At 39.9% G+C, this 20890-nt stretch overlaps 1 long non-coding RNA gene across 2 annotated transcripts in view; it reads right to left on the bottom strand.

Moving 5' to 3' along the window:
• LOC117823124 overlaps positions 1–10082 on the bottom strand; it is a 48551-nt gene extending 38469 nt beyond the window's left edge. For both annotated transcript variants that reach the window (XR_004633321.1, XR_004633322.1), the window contains exon 1: positions 9954–10082. This is a non-coding gene — a long non-coding RNA (uncharacterized LOC117823124). The remainder of the gene's footprint in view (positions 1–9953) is intronic.
• Positions 10083–20890: the final 10808 nt, after the last annotated feature.

Below are 20890 nucleotides of genomic sequence, written 5' to 3'. Positions count from 1 at the left end.
TTAAAAGAAAATAAGATGGTATACTTAAAATAAATAAATAAAATAAAATTCAATAAAAAGTGACTAAAATTTGAACTAGATAATAAATATCTAAATGAATAAATAACTTAATACATACATACATAAATACATAAATAAATACATACATACATACATAAATACATAAATAAATAAATAAATAAATAAATAAATAAATAAATAAATAAATAAATAAATAAATAAATAAATAAATAAATAAATAAAAACATTAATACATAAATACATAAATAAAAAAGAAGTTGCTGAATGAACTGAGGAAACACTCATATCTTGATGAGGACACACTGGAGGTAAAATAAGATGTTAAAACTCATCACAAGAAATTAAACTCACCAAAATAAAATACATTTCTAAGATAATAAAACACCAAAATATTAAACCATTAAAAGAAAATAAGATGCTATACTTAAAATAAATAAATAAATAAAATAAATAAAAAGTGACTAAAATTTGAACTAGATAATAAATAAATTAAATAAATAAATAAATAAAAAATAAGTTGCTGAACGAACTGAGAAAATGCTCTCATGATATCTTAATGAGGAAACACTGGAGATAAAATAAGATGTTAAAACTCAGGAAATTAAACTCACCAAAATAAAATACATTTCTAAGATAATAAAACACTAAAATATTAAACCATTAAAAGAAAATAGGATGTCATACTTAAAATAAAATATATAAGTGACTAAAATTTGAAATAGATAATAAATAAATAAATACGTTGCTGAACAAACTGAGGAAACGCTCTCATGATATCTTAATGAGGAATCACTGGAGGTAAAATAAGATGTTAAAACTCAACACAGGAAGTTAAACTCACCAAAATAAAATACATTTCTAAGATAATAAAACACTAAAATATTAAACCATTAAAAGAAAATAAGATGGTATACTTAAAATAAATAAACAGACAAAATTTGAACTTGATAATAAATATCTAAATGAATAAATAAATAAACAATACATAAATAAATAAATATAAATAAAAAATAAGTTGCTGAATGACCTGAGGAAAAGCTCTCATATCTTAATGAGGAAACACTGGAGGTAAAAAAAGATGTCAACACTCCACACAGGAAATTAAACTCACCAAAATAAAATACATTTCTAAGATTAAAAAAAACACAAATATTAAGCCATTAAAAGAAATAAGATGCTATACTCAAAATAAATAAATAAAAAAGTCAAAATTGGAATTAGATAATAAACAAATAAATAAATAAATAAAGTTGCTGAATGAACTGAGGAAACGCTCATGATGTCTTAATGAGGAAACACTGGAGGTAAAATAAGATGTTAAAACTCAACACAGGAAATTAAACTCACCAAATAAAATACATTTCTAAGATAATAAAACACTAAAATATTAAACCATTAAAAGAAAATAAGATGGTATACTTAAAATAAATAAATAAATAAAATAAATAAAATAAATAAAATAAATAAAAAGTGACTAAAATTTGAACTAGATAATAAATAAAATAAATAAATAAATAGATAAAAAATAAGGTGCTGAACGAACTGAGAAAATGCTCTCATGATATCTTAATGAGGAAACACTGGAGATAAAATAAGATGTTAAAACTCAGGAAATTAAACTCACCAAAATAAAATACATTTCTAAGATAATAAAACACTAAAATATTAAATCATTAAAAGAAAATAGGATGCCATACTTAAAATAAAATATATAAGTGACTAATATTTGAAATAGATAATAAATAAATAAATAAGTTGCTGAACAAACTGATGAAACACTCTCATGATATCTTAATGAGGAATCACTGGAGGTAAAATAAGATGTTAAAACTCAACACAGGAAACTAAACTCACCAAAATAAAATACACTTCTAAGATAATAAAACACTAAAATATTAAACCATTAAAAGATCCTATACTTAAAATAAATTACAAAGTGACTCAAATTGGAATTAGATAATAAATAAATAATTAAATAAAGTAAGGTGAAGCAAAAACTTATAGGAATATGTCAAAACACATTTCTTCTCTACCTTTTGGAACAACAACTGCCATGCTCAAGCTGAGGTAATGACGTCAGAGTTACCCAAAATCTGTTTCTGCTGTCCCTATGAATACAGACAAGAGTTTCCAAAACCTCCATGAACAAGTGACATAAAACTGAAACTGGGACATGAGGCCAAAAGGTGGAGAAGAACTGTGTTTTGACATATTCTTAGAACAGTTTTTATTTCACCTCACTTTACTTGATTCAATTGTTTATTATGTAGTTCAAATTTAAGTCACTTTTTATTTATTTATTTATTAACTATAGCATCTTATTTTCTTTTAAAGCTAGGGTTGGTAGTCAGATTTAGACACACTTTTTGTTATACTGGTTAAAATGATCTTTAAGTCACTTGATCATGGAGGTTTTGGAAACTCTCATCTGTATTCACGGGGACAGCAGAAACAGATTTTGGGTAACTCTGACGTCATTAGCTTGAGCAGTTACTTATTTGTATTGCCCTTGCCCCAAGATAGCAGACTCCCAGTTTGTTTACATCCATTTGGTCTTTTTGTTTACAGGGAAACATCGCCACTCTTCATCACTCATGACGCTGCGCAGGGGCGGATAAACACATTACGCTCAATAGTTTTTAATTTCCCACTCTGCACACAGCTTAAAGAACGCCGTGTGCAATCTGAGCTCGCACAAGAAGACATTCAATGCACATATGCACAATGTTCTTTTTATGGTGTTTGACATGACAGACTGATTACATATTATCACCACTTACTGATCAGGCGTGCTTATGGAGGCGTTTAACCACGTGTTGTCAGGGAAGAAATATGCATTAACTCCTCTGGTGAAGACAGGATTTTTTCGGGGGAAAAGTGAGAAAAATTGTTTCAGAACAATTCTACTTCTTCATGATGAAAACTATTACTTCCACAAGGAGGATTATGAAAGAACACACCTGTATCACACTAGAATAACCAACAAATTACGCTTGTGTCTAAGGAGAATGTCCTCTATCCCACTGCCAATTATCCTAAATCCTTCTTATTATCATTATTTATTTTGCTATCAGTTAGTGTTTGCTGGCAGCTTGTACTCAGAGCTGTTCAGGGAGGTGTGGAGCCGCTGGTCATTAGTGTGATTATCAGCAGGTGTGCAGATTCCAATTAGTGTGTAATACATAAGGACGCAAAAAAACTCCACAGACTGCTTTGTATCAGCAAGTAATAACTCTGGAAAGGCAGAGTAGGACACGCTCAAGGATCCTCAACACAATGTGCAGAAGAAGAAAAAAAAACACACTCCTGCATCATTTCAGCACTTCAAATAAAAACTACTCCAAAATAATAAAGTGCTAATGATTTTTTACTACCTCTTTTAAATCTTCATCAGTGTGCAGACTCCTTCTCGGTTTATTTTACCACAGAGCATCAAACTCAAAATCACTCTCCCAGAAAACAGCAACCAGAGCAAAAACAGACTCGACAGTAATCACTGAATCTCCTCATTAGCGTCCTAATTGTGAAGTGAATTTTAAAAGACAATCATCATCATGATGAGTATGTTTGCAGAATAAAGGAAAGGGGAAAACTGTTACAATAATTATATTAGTTTGAGATTGCTGTCGCTAAAAATCTACACTGTTTTCCTGAAGTTCACAACATGCAAAATAAAAAATAGCTTAGTAGAACGGGAAGACTCTGCAGGACTATTCTGATGTTTAAAAGGTGACATATCACGCTTTTTTCATTAACATATATTGGTCTAAGAGGTCCCCAAAACATGTCTTTAAAGTTTATGCTCAAAAAAACACTTTGAAGTCAGATTTTGGTCTGCCTGGAAAACCCTCTTCTTCAGTCCTCCTCAGAACACTCTGTTTTCTCTCTGACCACGCCCCCTCAGGAAGTGGGTGTGGCCTTGGCTGTCCAGCACGTTGATCTAATGTTTACATGTTGGCTGAATATACACGGCTGCTCAGAGATCACGTTACTTCAACCCTCTGAATCTGATCCAGAATCTGATCCTGATGAAGAGGCGCCTGCAGCAGGACCTTTCTGAACCATTGGTCACAGATTTAGTGTTTCTTGTTGTTTTATTTATCAGTATGTCGACGTGTGTCTTGGTACACAGCTACCAATATATAGCTATGTAGCTATGTGGCTATGCTAACTAGCGCTAGCACTTATCCATGATAAATAAAAATCATCCACCAGATCTTCAAATCTGCAGACGTGGGGAGTAAAACTGACCTCTAACAGAAAGGCAGCAGGACCTTTCTGAAGGATTGGTCACAGATTTAGTGTTTCTTGTTTTATTTGTCAGTATGTCGACGTGTGTCTTGGTACACAGCTACAGCTACAGCTATGAACATGTAGCTATGTGGCTATGCTAACTAGCGCTGGCACTTATCCATGACAAATAAAAATCATCCACTAGATCTTCAAATCTGCAGACGTGGAGAGTAAAACCGACCTCTGCCAGAAAGGCAGCAGGATAAGGGACTAGCAACGGCAACACTAGCAACAGCTTCTACGACTCGTCTCATCACTATCACTTCTCTCTCTTACTCCCCTCTATCTGTCTTTCCAGACCCAACTCGGTCGAGGCATGATGGCTGTCTAACATGAGTCTGGTCCTGCTGGAGGTTTCTGCCTGTTAAAAGGAAGTTTTTCCTCACCACTGTAACTAGCTAAATACTGCGATGTGCAATGCTCATGATGGATTAAGGTGGGGTCAGACTGAGTCTTACCCTGTCTTGAAGTTGGGTCTCTGTTCATAATTTGACATAGAGTGGTCTAGACCTCCTATGTTTGTAAAAGCGTCTTGAGATAACGTTTGTTGTGATTTGGCGCTACACAAATAAAGATTGATTGATTGATTGACAAAGTCAGTTGAAAGAGGTGCAATCAGAGGTTAAAAAGTTTAAAAACTAATGATTTAAAATGACTCAAAGAAACCAGTGCATTCATTTTTAAAGTGCTTTGATGGTGCAAAAAAGCCAAAAGCAGATCTTCCCAGCTCTGAATGAACTCTAGGAACCTGGAGAGTAAGCCAATTAGTGGATCTTGTGTGTTGTGCTTCAGAGGACCAAACTAGCATGGATGATAAATATGAGGGTAGCATCCCAACAAGCGCTTTATGAATAGAGAGGTATGAGTGCAAACCACATCTTTCAGTCAGAGAAGACCATCCCCCCTTTTTGTAAAGGATGCAGTGATGAGTATTGTAACTACCACCGGTAATAAATCTCAGTGCAGAGTGAAAAACGGCATCAAGTGGTTTTAACGTGGAAGCTGAAGCATGCCTGTCCAAAATGTCACCATAGTCCAGCACTGGTATTTATCAGCACCTTCACAGAAGAAGTTTCCAACAAGTTCTATAAACATTGAGAAGAAATAGAGGAAGTGTTTGGCCACAGCTGCCCCAACTCATGCAGAGGTCGGTGTTACCTCTGTTGGCAGTGGCCCCATCAGTATCTGGGTTGGCAAAGCTTTTCCTTACTCTCTACGACTTCAAACATCCATTTGTTCACTGGAGCTAATGGCTACAGAGCTAACACCATGTTCAAACGGTAATCAAGAAACCCTTAATCAGGTCACATTCAATGAGTACAATGCTGCTGTACTCATGAGCAGTCACCTGCAACCCCTCAGCTTCCCCTCCTCTGGTTAGTGCTAAAAGCCACTAGCAAAGCATTCTTATGCTAGCACTATGTCTCTACAGCAAGTCTGTGACATAACTTACACTACACATGTCTGAAGATCTGGATAAGATAAACAATGACTTTTAAACAGCTTATACTGAGTTCAATGAGTATACATCAAATATCTGAGATGACAGAAGTTCTCCAAATCCAGAAAACTCTGATTCACAACATCATGCTTGTTGTGAAACCGTCTCTGTCAGTTGTCTCTTATCCAGTAGAAATTTGAATGAACTTGTTAATGATGATTAATAGGCAATTACAAATCGTTCTCATGGCTATGAAATACAGTATCAGAAATTCTGATTAAGTGGCATTAGGTTTCAAATATCAGTATCTGCAAAGTGATTCATTATCAGCCCGGCTGGGGAGTCTAAATCTGGATATTTAATTACAGAGTGATTGACTCCAGAACTTTTACTTCAACAGAATAGGAGAAGTATTGAATTTGCTAATGAAGGTCACAGAATTACCAAAAATGCTACAGGTCAAATGTCAACAAATGGCCTCTGGAAGTTTTTCACTACTGCAGTTAAATGAATATGAAATTCTGCAAGAGGGGAGGCCTATCTGAGCTTTTTCAGGGAGGATTTTAACACTGAAATATTTCACAGAACACATCCTGACATGAAGTATTGGTGTCACAAATATTAACGATAGTGGTGTTCTGTTGCCATAAAATTGGGTGTATTAGAACAACTTTTACTATGTTTTATTTAATCTAAAATGCACTGGTGCAACCAATAAACCAGTCTGCAGGGTGAGGTTTTTTGTACTGTGGCGCTCCAAGAGACCACTTTTCTGTAAAAGATCTACTGTGATGCATACAAAGCCAATGTGGACCAGGCCAACAGCACCACCTTTTAAGAGCTTTACTGCATCATTTGGTCACATTCTTCAAGCATTCAAAGAAAACAGTGATATTAAGCAAATAAACTGAAGTGCTGCTTTGATTTAAAAAAAGATCCTTCAGGTTCAAGACGACAAGTTTCCAGGCAAATCTGGACGTGAGTTGGGAAAATCTGGACGCGAGTTGGGCAAATCTGGACGTGAGTTGGGCAAATCTGGACGTGAGTTGGGAAAATCTGGACGCGAGTTTGGCAAATCTGGACGTGAGTTTGGCAAATCTGGACATGAGTTGGGCAAATCTGGACATGAGTTGGGCAAATCTGGACGCGAGTTCGGCAAATCTGGACGTGAGTTCGGCAAATCTGGACGTGAGTTGGGCAAATCTGGACGTGAGTTGGGCAAATCTGGACGAGAGTTGGGAAAATCTGGACGTGAGTTGGGCAAATCTGGACACGAGTTGGGAAAATCTGGACGTGAGTTGGGCAAATCTGGACGTGAGTTGGGATACAATGGAAGTGAGTTGAGAAAATCTGGACGCGAGTTGGGATACAATGGACGTGAGTTGGGCAAATCTGGACGAGAGTTGGGAAAATCTGGACGCGAGTTGGGATACAATGGACGTGAGTTGGGCAAATCTGGACGAGAGTTGGGAAAATCTGGACGTGAGTTGGGCAAATCTGGACACGAGTTGAGAAAATCTGGACGTGAGTTGGGAAAATCTGGACGCGAGTTGGGATACAATGGACGCGAGTTGGGAAAATCTGGACGTGAGTTGGGATACATTGGACGTGAGCTGGGAAATCTGGACGTGAGTTTGGCAAATCTGGACGCGAGTTGGGATACAATGGACGTGAGTTGAGAAAATCTGGACGTGAGTTGGGATACAATGGACGTGAGTTGGGAAAATCTGGACGTGAGTTGGGATACAATGGACTTGAGTTGGGAAATCTGGACGTGAGTTGGGAAAATATGGACGCGAGTTGGGATACAATGGACGTGAGTTGGGAAAATCTGGACGTGAGTTGGGATACAATGGACTTGAGTTGGGAAATCTGGACATGAGTTGAGAAAATCTGGACGTGAGTTGGGATACAATGGACGTGAGTTGGGAAAATCTGGACGTGAGTTGGGATACAACTGACGTGAGTTGAGAAAATCTGGACGTGAGTTGGGATACAATGGACGTGAGTTGAGAAAATCTGGACGTGAGTTGGGATACAATGGACGTGAGTTGGGAAAATCTGGACGTGAGTTGGGAAAATCTGGACGTGAGTTGGGATACAATGGACGTGAGTTGGGAAAATCTGGACGTGAGTTGGGATACAATGGACTTGAGTTGGGAAATCTGGACATGAGTTGAGAAAATCTGGACGTGAGTTGGGATACAATGGACGTGAGTTGGGAAAATCTGGACGTGAGTTGGGATACAACTGGCGTGAGTTGAGAAAATCTGGACGTGAGTTGGGATACAATGGACGTGAGTTGAGAAAATCTGGACGTGAGTTGGGATACAATGGACGTGAGTTGAGAAAATCTGGACGTGAGTTGGGAAAATATGGACGTGAGTTGGGAAAATATGGACGTGAGGTGGGATACAACTGACGTGACTTGAGAAAATCTGGACGTGAGTTGGGAAAATCTGGACGCGAGTTGGGATACAATGGACGCGAGTTGGGAAAATCTGGACGTGAGTTGGGATACATTGGACGTGAGCTGGGAAATCTGGACGTGAGTTTGGCAAATCTGGACGCGAGTTGGGATACAATGGACGTGAGTTGAGAAAATCTGGACGTGAGTTGGGATACAATGGACGTGAGTTGGGAAAATCTGGACGTGAGTTGGGATACAATGGACTTGAGTTGGGAAATCTGGACGTGAGTTGGGAAAATATGGACGCGAGTTGGGATACAATGGACGTGAGTTGGGAAAATCTGGACGTGAGTTGGGATACAATGGACTTGAGTTGGGAAATCTGGACATGAGTTGAGAAAATCTGGACGTGAGTGGGGATACAATGGACGTGAGTTGGGAAAATCTGGACGTGAGTTGGGATACAACTGACGTGAGTTGAGAAAATCTGGACGTGAGTTGGGATACAATGGACGTGAGTTGAGAAAATCTGGACGTGAGTTGGGATACAATGGACGTGAGTTGGGAAAATCTGGACGTGAGTTGGGAAAATCTGGACGTGAGTTGGGATACAATGGACGTGAGTTGGGAAAATCTGGACGTGAGTTGGGATACAATGGACTTGAGTTGGGAAATCTGGACATGAGTTGAGAAAATCTGGACGTGAGTTGGGATACAATGGACGTGAGTTGGGAAAATCTGGACGTGAGTTGGGATACAACTGGCGTGAGTTGAGAAAATCTGGACGTGAGTTGGGATACAATGGACGTGAGTTGAGAAAATCTGGACGTGAGTTGGGATACAATGGACGTGAGTTGAGAAAATCTGGACGTGAGTTGGGAAAATATGGACGTGAGTTGGGAAAATATGGACTTGAGTTTGGGAAAATCTGGACGTGAGGTGGGATACAACTGACGTGACTTGAGAAAATCTGGACGTGAGTTGGGAAAATCTGGACGTGAGTTGGGATACAACTGACGTGAGTTGAGAAAATCTGGACGTGAGTTGGGATACAATGGACGTGAGTTGAGAAAATCTGGACGTGAGTTGGGAAAATATGGACGTGAGTAGGGAAAATATGGATGCGAGTTGGGCAAATCTGGACGTGAGTTGGGAAAATCTGGACGTGAGTTGGGAAAATATGGATGTGAGTTGGGAAAATCTGGACGTGATTTCTGCAAATCTGGGCGTATTGGTCACAGGCAGTGGGTCATAATAATTAGTGCTACCATTGACTTAGATCAACTACAGTATTGGTAGATAAAGCAGGATCTCAAACTCCACATGGTAAAACAGATGGTGCTGGAAAGAGCTACACAGCAGCACAGAAACTGTACATTGCTGAAAGTTGCAAGACAGTTGAAACCATATTTTCCACCTCTCAAAGGTCTCTTAAAAAAGACTGCATCTTATATTTCTTAATGCCAGTGTAATTTATATTCTGGATTTTACAGTAGTTGTCTCAGTAGGTAAACCAGAGCTCCCACAGAAAGGTCTCTGGAGCTGGATTGAGTCAACTAAACACAGACAATGGTTAAGGGATTATCTCCAAAGAGTTGTCCATTGTCAGGTTTTCATGAACAGTGTGGAGGCCAGAGCTGTCGAAGCTCTCAGTGAGACCAGACAGATCCAGATTAGCTCATTGTGTCACAGTGATTCTTAAACAAAGGGTGAGGACTCAATTGCAGATGTGACAGAAGATGACAGATTTATCAAACAACACCAAAAAGGGAAAATAAAGAGGCTTACTCAAAATGTTTGATGAATCCAGACAGTCCAACAGAAGATCCAAAAAATCCACAAGAGAGTTGCAGGAAGAACCACATGGACCGGTTTGAGGTTTGATGACACTGAGACAGAAAGGAGAAAAACAGAGGAGCCAGGGGACACAGGTGAGATAACAAGGCACAGGTGAGGGTAGAACACTCAATCACAAAGGAGGGAAAACAGGAAGTAAAACTAGACTTCACACACTCAGAGGAAATACTACAAAACAAAACAGGAAGGACTGAAGACAGACTGTAGAACAAGACTTCAAGATTACAAAAGGAGTTTAGAGACACAGGGAGGGTATTGACAAAATAGATGAAGAAGAAAGTAGCTTAGAAATATAAGTACACATTTTAACAGAAGAACATGGACACCAGGATAATATCTAACAAAACAACTCAGGAGATGATAACAATACAAAGAAAACTACTGCATGAGGCAATTAATACTAAATAACCTGGAACTGAAAACTATGACAAGACATATTGCTTCATATATTCAAGTATAATATATCAAGGAAGAGTTAGATGAAGTACATTTAATGTCAACGATGCACCATTTGAAATATTTAGAGAGATCAGCAAAGTAAGATTTGGGCTTTTAGTAGTCAGCTTGAAATGTTTGTGTGCCAATGCAACCCCAACGAAGAAACATGATACATATCAAACAATAAACATATATCATATAATGTAAATATCATAATTACCCTTTAAAATATTGTGATTTCAAGTCACAAAGCAGCATAGAATTTGAGAAAGTGGCCAAACAATATCCATATATCAAACATATTCACCTGTTCCCCTGAGGTGAGTTAGTGATGTTTCATATTAGAGGTAGGATCGGGGTCACATGATTTATTTATGGGTGTAAATATTTATAATAAGATGTTTTATTTGGTTGGATTCACTGACAAAAGGTGACAAATGTTAAACCTGCACCCACACCTCCTGTTGTTTTCCACTTGTTTCCCCACAGGACATGTAGCGCTCTGAAATAAGTCTTCAAACACACTTGAAGTGAGTGTGTTTACAGGTCTGCTGTGTGTGTGTTTGTTATGATTCGTCACTGAGACTCACTGTGTGCCACTCTGCATATATGAGAGACAGCTTTTGCACATTGCCTTAAGTGTTACTTTCCCTTTGCCAGTTACAACTAAAGGTGCGAGACACTTTGGTTTGAAGTCAGGTGCTAAATATATGACAGCCGAGCAGAGACTCCAGAGAGGACAGAGACTTCTGCACAAAGTAACACACGGGGTACGCTGAGGACTCGCTGCTTTTCTTTCATGCATCTTAATTCAAGTCATGTTTGGAGGACTAAAAAAAGATGTCTCACAGTTTTCACAGTGTGTGCTACAAGAGAGATATTGTTATATATACTGTAGCTAAAGTCAAGAGACTCAACATCCTGCAAAAACTACTGCATCACATGTGAAGGATGTAACATGCATACACATGAATTCTGCAGGATTATCCACTGTGCTGTGTGTTCATTAAAAACATGATGAGTTGAGGAGGGATATTTTGTACCATCTTTTCACAGAAAGCATGAAAACTGCTGGATGAACTGCCAAGATCTTCCTCCACTCTTAAGTGCCTTCCTTTTGAGATGAAAAATGTATAATCCCAACAGGTTATATTATGTATCAGTGGATTATTGGATTGTTGTTTTCCTTGTTGTGCCCTTTTATTTGGTAAAGCACTTCAGTAAACTTCAATTGTTTTTAAATGTGCTTTAAGGTTTGCAGGATATTAATAATAATGTATTGGGTAAAGACATTTTAAATATTGCAATGAAGGTATGACATGCAATAAATACAAATACACTGAAGTGTGCAGGCTTGTGTTTCTGGGGGTTCAGTTTATCTTGCACCGTAAGGGTGTTTTGAACCAATCACCCTGCTGAATTTGAAAATATTCAACTTTTTATTTAAGTTTTCTTAGCTCTTCTTGGACCCCAAACTGGCACCAATGTGTCTGTATATAATATAATACTTGATGGCTAGCAGGGGCTTCACCTGATTGGCTACATGGTGAATATTCAATGCTATGCAGGGCTCCACCAGATGTTTCAAATGTCTACATGCTAAGCTAAACATATGAGTGTAGAGAAAAATACAGATCATGTATCTTTACAGGAGTTTTATGCAAGTTAGATTTCACAAGTGTCTTCATCATCATCAGCCATTAATTAAACCTTGAAAATCCTAACTCTGTCAGATATAGAGCTATTCAAATGAAAATCATACACAGACCTTACATTCCTCCACTCTTAAGTGCCTTCCTTTTGAGATGAAAAATGTATAATCCCAACAGGTTATATTATGTATCAGTGGATTATTGGATTGTTGTTTTCCTTGTTGTGCCCTTTTATTTGGTAAAGCACTTCAGTAAACTTCAATTGTTTTTAAATGTGCTTTAAGGTTTGCAGGATATTAATAATAATGTATTGGGTAAAGACATTTTAAATATTGCAATGAAGGTATGACATGCAATAAATACAAATACACTGAAGTGTGCAGGCTTGTGTTTCTGGGGGTTCAGTTTATCTTGCACCGTACTTGTGAACCAATCATCCTGCTGGATCTGAAAATATTCACCTTTTTATCTAAGTTTTCTTAGCTCTTCTTGGACCCCAAACTGGCACCAATGTGTCTGTATATAATATAATACTTGATGGCTAGCAAGGGCTTCACCTGATTGGCTACATGGTGAACATTCAATGCTATGCAGGGCTCCACCATTATGTTTCAAATGTCTACATGCTAAGCTAAACATATGAGTGTAGAGAAAAATACAGATCATGTATCTTTACAGGAGTTTTATGCAAGCTAGATTTCACAAGTGTCTTCATCATCATCAGCCATTAATTAAACCTTGAAAATCCTAACTCTGTCAGATATGGAGCTATTCAAATGAAAATCATACACAGAGCTTACATTACTCCACAAACCTTAAATAAAATGAATCCAAATACTTCTGACCTGTGCTGGCATGGTTGTGGTGGGATTGGTACACTTATGCACTTACTTCTTAGTCTGATGGTTGAAAGATTCTGGACCCAGGTAATTGATACTTTAAAGATGTTATTGAATGTTCATGTCCCTCAATGCCCTGATGTTTGCATACTTGGAATTAGGATGGACGATGTACAGCCAAGAGCAACCCAATGCATGTCTGTAAAAAGGACAATACATATCTGGCTTGCAGACTTTTTGGACGTGCTATCAATGGAGAGTGCAGCATCAATTCTCAGTAACCAGAAGGCCTATGGACTATAATCAGGGAAAAGTTTGAATTATATATGCATCTAAGATAATCATAATCCTAATAATAATGAAAAACTGCACTAATGTTCTCCTGAGCCATTCAAAGTGAGCAGAGACTGGAGAGGTAAAGTCTTGTGAATAGTTCTGTTCTTTAGTTTTGTGCTGTAGCACTGAGCGGAGAGATCCAGTACATTTTAATTTGTGTCCTGTCTCGCTCTATTTGTCTGTCCCACTCAGTGTTTGGAGCCGCCACGGTCTCTCATCCTCCATGTGTGTCAGATTAATCATGTGTGCAGATCTCAGCCCTCCTGTTCCCAGGTGTTAAACTTCAGACATCATTTAGTCTGGTACAGCGGTCAGTCTGCGGCGATAAATCAGGCTCTGTGGGTATTTGTACGAGTTTCAATTTACACCTCCAGTGTGCTGCACTTCTGAACAGGTGTAACTTTAAATACATATCCCGGGAGATATAACCCATATTCATTAGTGCCACTTTAACTGAACTTTACCTGTACAACACTTCAGTGCAGCTGTTTATGAATAAAGACTAACAGGTTTGACTTTGGATGTTTTTCAGATCCAAACTAACTCAACAAGTGAACCAAAAACAGAGAGACAAAGGGAAGGCTTGTATCGTCTTGCCACTGAAATTGTGTATTTATTTGTTTAAATCAAATAATCAGAATATATTTTAAAACTAAACTTGTTGAGGTTCATCAGTATGTTAAATATTAATGAATGTCTGCAGGCCTGATGTTTATTTCAGTGAATAACATGCCATTTGACAATTTCTAAAACACAACTGCTCGGTCAGTGGTCTGCTCCAAAATATGATGATCTGTGCTCCCTCGGAGCATCTGTTATACAGATGTCGGGCTCTGCAGTCTGGTAAACAACAATAAATATGCAGCCTCAGTTTACATTTGCAGGGTGACTTTAACATTTCATGATAAATGTGGTTAAAGTTTGAAATGATTGCAGTTGGGTTCGGTTCAGGCACCAAAAACTCTCCCAGGTTCAGAAAACAGAGTTTTACTCACATTCATCCTTTCATACACACACTTTTACAAACCAATGGTGACTCAAAGCCTAACATCGCATCATGGCTATCCAAAGGCTCTGCCTCGAGGTAAAGTTGTGGCTCAAAGGCTGAACCCTCAGAGTCACACTTGGATAAGTAGACTGCAGGAGCCGGGGATCAAGCCACTGACCCTCTACCTGGATAGCAACCTACTCTTTAACTGAGCCAAAGTCATCCAAAGAGGTGCCATTTTCCAGTGACACTAACGGCCAAATTCCACCAGCTCAGTGTCCGGTCTGTCTTTGATCCGTCACGGCACCGGACATGATAGGTTTCTATTCCAGTCAATGTGTTAACTTCCACTGGATCTGCTACGTTGCGTTCCAGCTAGAAGTTGGAGTCCTCCGGATCAGATACGCAAGACTTCTATGTTTCCCGGGATGCCGGAGCACGACGCATCAATATCAACAGAGCAGATGGAGCGGGGACAGGAAGTCAGGTTTCACCAAAACAAAATGAAAACATCCGGTTAATTTTCAGAATAAAACACTCTGTGTTATCACCAGATCGTATTTCACTTAACTACAACAACAAACCAAAGTCATGATGAGTGGAGCCAGGCCTGGAGTCAACAGGTCAGAGGTTTTCAGAGGACCATATTCAAAAATTATTTGTTTTCCCATCTCAAAACAAACTGTTTATGTTTTCAGTAAAGCCCTAACTGTTCCTCTACTTCTTTTTACTCATTTATTTTATGACTATTGTTATTTCCTTTGTGTTCAATCAATGCTCCTTTAGTTTATTTAATTTCATTATACCTTGTTTAAGGTTGTACCAACCCCTGTTTTGTTGTTGTTGTTGTCGTTGTCAAGTTGGTTGTCTGTCTGTGTAACTGTTTCTGGGTTTTTTCTTTTGAATTATTCATATTTTGTTCATTCATTTGTGATTGTCTGTTTGGGACCCCCTCTAAAACAAGACGACACATCTCAAGGGGTTTATCCCAATAAATATATTTCTTTCATAAAGACAACATGGATGAGGAGAGGAGGAGGAGAATCCTTGATTTAGTGATTATTGCAGGAAAACCTCGGTCACATGACTCCAGCTGTCCGGCGATCCTGTTGACGGACGAGAGAGCACGGAGACACAGATCCGGTGGAAGTCCGACGTAAAGGCCAAATACCAGCTCTTTCCTGGAAACTAATCCACTAATGAGCTGCTACATTTATTTACATCCTTAGCTTAAAGACGTCAACAAGATGAGCACTAACATCCAGAATGAATGTACGTCTCTCTTACTGTATCTGTGATTCTCAAACCTGAATGTTCAATCAATCAATCAATCAATCAATCAATCAATCAATCAATCAATCAATCTTTATTTGTATAGCGCCAAATCACAACAAACGTTATCTCAAGACGCTTTTACAAACAGAGGAGGTCTAGACCACTCTATGTCAAATTATGAACAGAGACCCAACTTCAAGACAGGGTAAGACTCAGTCTGACCCCACCTTAATCCATCATGAGCATTGCACATCGCAGTATTTAGCTAGTTACAGTGGTGAGGAAAAACTTCCTTTTAACAGGCAGAAACCTCCAGCAGGACCAGACTCATGTTAGACAGCCATCATGCCTCGACCGAGTTGGGTCTGGAAAGACAGATAGAGGGGAGTAAGAGAGAGAAGTGATAGTGATGAGACGAGTTGTAGAAGCTGTTGCCGCTGGAGTCCAGCACGTCCGTATCAGCTGGAGTCCAGATCGTCCGCAGCAGGAGAACTCAGAGGAATCTACGAGACAAGGGAGCTCAGGGACTCCAGAAAGGTCTATGGTTAGTAACTTTAATGGGACAGGAAGAGTTAAAGTAAGTGATGAGGGGGTTGCTGGGAAGGGGGTGAGCTAGGATCCCAGTGTGTCAGTGTGCCAGTTCCCCCGGCAGTCTAGGCCTATAGCAGCATGGCAAAAGCTGGTCCAAGCCTGATCCAGCTCTAACTATAAGCTTTATCAAAAAGGAACGTTTGAAGCCTACTCTTAAAAGTGGAGAGGGTGTCTGCCTCCCGGACCCTGACTGGTAGATGATTCCAAAGGAGAGGGGCCTGATAACTGAAGGTTCCACCTCCCATACTACTTTTAGAGATTTTAGGTACAACTAGCAAGCCTGCATGTTGGGAGAGTAGAGCTCTAGAGGGGTAATAGGTCACTATGAGCTCTTTAAGATACGAGGGTGCCTGATTTTTAAGGGCTTTGTAGGTTAAAAGAAGGATTTTAAATTCTATTCTACATTTTAAAGGGAGCCAGTGTAGAGAAGCTAACACTGGAGAGATGTGCTCCCTCTTCCTAGTTCTAGTCAATGTGAATGTTGCCTCAGAAGTGTCTGAATAAAGTTATCTGTTTCTGATAATGACTAACGGAGTGAGAGACGTGTTTTATAGCTTGACATGTGGCCTCATGTCTGATGTGATTGGAGCATTTTTTGTCTTTTATAACTGCCCATAAATCAGAGAGCGGTTAAATGATAACAGCTGGCCAGATCTTTGACGTTTATATGACTTACATACAGCTGGAACATGGCAGGATGACAATATAACATTTGAGCTCCCCACCCTGAGAGTGTTGTATTTCAAAAGTTTTGGCACTGCAGTTCCAGCAGTCAGACATTTTTGGGTACATCATTTATCTCCTATCGACAGCCCGGCCATGGAGTGCTAAATCAAACTAATGCCATCCTCTATGAAGGTAAAAGTAACCTTTGTAAGGAAACAAGTCCTGGCAGGTGAAAGCCTCCATTCACAGCCTGGCATTCTTCCTCTCTGGCAGCACGGTGACCTTGCAGAGAAAAGACGAGGTGTTGAGTTAGGGGAAGAAGAGACGGGGGTGGAGGAGCTCACGCCAGCCCTCCACTGTGGTCTGTGAGAGTGTTATCAATGCTGCTGAGCTGCATTTGTGAGCACGACAGGGTAGGGCAGCAGAGGAAGGCCGAGGCAGTGATAGAATAACCCAGGCGACCGAGAAGGAAAGAAAGGAAATCTAAAAAGAGTGTGGGAGTTAAGGATAGATGAAGGTGGCTCTGGAAGACGGTGACCATGCAGGGTCGAAGGATGCTATTTGTCCCCCCTTGCTGTGTGGCTGTCAGGCCGGCTGTAATGAAGTTAAATGAGGGCGCGGGCTCCGCAGAGAGCGTCCTGGAAAAGGTGATCACTGGTGGCCACAAAAAAGAGAGCAACAAAGAAAAGGGTCTGGAGGTGATTGACAGAGTGCAGGAGAAGCAGTGCTGGCTCAGTCAATCAATAACTCCTTTCCTCTCAGGCTGAAACCCCCTCACCGGCCCCATCAGCGGCCCCCATCTCTGACCTGACAGGGGCCTCTTTCCATGTGTCATCGCACTGAAAGGAAAAGTCACCTTCTTCTGTCGTTTAATGGGATTCTTTAATAATGGGGAGATGTGGGAGCAACAAAAGAGGCCTGCCTTTTCATTCTTTAATGGAGCCGCTCCTGGTTGCTGACAGAGAGCCAGCACGACTTGGAGATCAGGGGCTTTCATTATTCATACTGTACGGCTCCGGCTTCAGACAAGGTGACAGGAGCGGAGAGGCAAAATGTAGTTTTTGTCGGTCCAAATATTTGAACAGAATGTAAATGAACGAGGGGAGGAGGTTTGACGCAGCCAGCTCATAAAACAAATCAGAGGTGAATGTGTTCAACTTGAGGGCCATGAATATGTTACATTAGAAGGTAATTTAGGTGATTTTTCTCCACACTTTACTTGTCCCTGTATTATTTTCTGCATATTACATTAAGGAAGTGGCCTCAGTGTGAGGTTGAGGAAAGAAGTGGCGTACCTGCTTATGTCTAATGCATGCCTTGTATTCATTTACAGTCAGTGTGCTGCAATTTGTACATGAAGCACATTTCAAACTCCCTCACACCACTGTTTGGTCTCAGTATGAAGAAGAACAAAGACATCTATACATACTTTCAGGGTTTCACCTGAACAGAAACAGTTTTGAAATGGTCAGGGTTTGATTAGATGTTTGATGTTTCTTTATACTTCATGTCAGGTATGGAGTATGTGCAAAATGTGTGGCTCAAAGTTTACTTTATATCTTACAGAAGCATCAAATGATGCATCCAGGTTGAGATTTATATAACTCTTCATGCAATGACACCATGCACATCCTCCGTTACCCTTGAGACAAGAATGCACATAAATATACCTTGAAATAAGCGGAACAGACGACCTTGACGTCTACATGTCTGGCAGGAAGGTCTGATGAATGAAAAGCTAGCTCGCAGTTGTTCGAGCCCCTCAAACAATCAACCATTGTCCTGCCTTAGGAAACAAACAGATAACATAGATGTCAGCAATGAGCAGTGTTTCAAATTAGTGAAATGTTAAAGGTACAGAAGATTCAAGATGGAGATGCTCCCCTGCTCACCCCTCCTGTTGGTGAAGTGGTGGTGGCCTGCAAGGACAATAATAATAATAATACATTTTATTTATATAGCGCTTTTTCAAAAACTCAAAGACACTGTACAATTGTTAAAATCAATACAAGCAAAATAAACAAATAACAAATAAAACAGATCAAACAAAACAACACAACAGTACAATCACAAGAAAAAGCTAACCTAAAAAGGTGAGTTTTTAAAAGAGATTTGAAAACTGAAGGGTCAGAGCAGTTTTGTATATGGGAGGGGAGTGAGTTCCAGAGGGTGAGGGCGGCTACTGAGAAGGCTCTGTCCCCCCAGGTTCGGTGCTTGGTTCTGTGAGGTGGGGACAGGAGGTTGGCATGTGAGGAGCGCAGGTTACGGGAAGGAGTGTGATGGTGGAGGAGGTCAGTGAGGTAGGAAGGGGCCTGGTGGTGGAGGAGGTCAGTGAGGTAGGAAGGGGCCTGGTGGTGGAGGAGGTCAGTGAGGTAGGAAGGGGCCTGGTGGTGGAGGAGGTCAGTGAGGTAGGAAGGGGCCTGGTGGTGGAAGAGGTCAGTGAGGTAGGAAGGAGTGTGATGGTGGAGGAGGTCAGTGAGGTAGGAAGGGGCCTGGTGGTGGAGGAGGTCAGTGAGGTAGGAAGGGGCCTGGTGGTGGAGGAGGAGGATTTTAAACTGTATGCGGTAGGGGACGTGGAGCCAATGAAGATGTTGGAGGACGGGGGTGATGTGGTCACGGGAGCGGGTGCAGGTGAGGAGGCGTGCAGGTGAGGAGGCGTGCAGCCTCCTGTGATGCAAAAACATCTGTCAATACAATCTTTTCTTTGTCTTTTCACCAGTGCATTTTGCATGGCCACTCACTAAATACCAAAATCATCCTCTGTGTTCAGCTATTTACCGAAAGAACAGACTCAACTTCTGATGAGGGGACAAAACAAAACAACATAAAATGGCCAAACCTGCAGAGAGCTAATCAATAAGCATCCTGTTCTTCTTTTTCTTTTTTTATTCAGTCCCTAATGTCGATATTTGCCTTTTCTTTTTCTTTTTTTATCAGGTATTATATTTGCGTGCACTTGATATGTGAAAACGTATTACTATGGCAATACGCATAATATCAACCTGTGGGGGGAGTGGTCTGGCAGCTGTTTTTTTTTTTTTTTTTTCTTGTAATCTGGAATGTAGGGTATGATACGGTGGCAGTATGTTATTTTGTTTTATGTATTTTATTTTATTTATTTATTTTTCCTCTTCTTCCTTCTCTTCTCCTTCTAATGTAAATGTCTTCATGCAATCCACTCTTAATGCTTTACTTTAAAGGTGACATATCACGCTTTTTTCATCAACATATATTGGTCTAAGAGGTCCCCAAAACATGTCTTTAAAGTTTATGCTCAAAAAAACACTTTGAAATCAGATTTTGGTCTGCCTGAAAAGCCTTCTTCTTCAGCCCTCCTCAGAACACTCTGTTTTCTCTCTGACCACGCCCCCTCAGGAAGTGGATGTGCCCTCGGCTGTCCAGCACGTTGATCTAATGTTTACATGTTGGCTGAATATATACGGCTGCTCAGAGATCACGTTACTTCAACCCTCTGAATCTGATCCAGAATGTGATCCTGACGGAGAGGCGCCTGCAGCAGGACCTTTCTGAAGGATTGGTCACAGATTTAGTGTTTCTTGTTGTTTTATTTATCAGTATGTAGACGTGTGTCTTGGTACACAGTTACGAACATGTAGCTATGTGGCTATGCTAACTAGCCCTAGCACGTATCTATGATAAATAAAAATCATCCACTAGATCTTCAAATCTGCAGACGTGGGGAGTAAAACCGACCTCTACCAGAAAGGCAGCAGGACCTTTCTGAACCATTAGTCACAGATTTAGTGTTTCTTGTTGTTTTATTAGTCAGTATGTAGACGTGTGTCTTGGTACACAGCTACAGCTACGACATGTAGCTATGTAGCTATGCTAACTAGCGCTAGCACTTATCCATGATAAATGAAAATCATCCACTAGATCTTCAAATCTGCAGACGTGGGGAGTAAAACCAACCTTTGTGTTTATTAAGACAGCCTACAACTAGCATGCCTCCCTCCTAAGCTCCTTGTTAGCACACATGTGTGCAGGGAATGAAAAACAGAGGAGGGGTTGAGTTGTATTTTATACAATCTATGGGCTGAACAAGCTCCGAGCTCTGACTCT

This window comes from Notolabrus celidotus, chromosome 12 (genome assembly GCF_009762535.1).
Source record: "Notolabrus celidotus isolate fNotCel1 chromosome 12, fNotCel1.pri, whole genome shotgun sequence".
Taxonomy (NCBI): Eukaryota; Metazoa; Chordata; class Actinopteri; order Labriformes; family Labridae; genus Notolabrus; species Notolabrus celidotus.
This window is presented reverse-complemented; position numbering and strand designations above follow the sequence as displayed.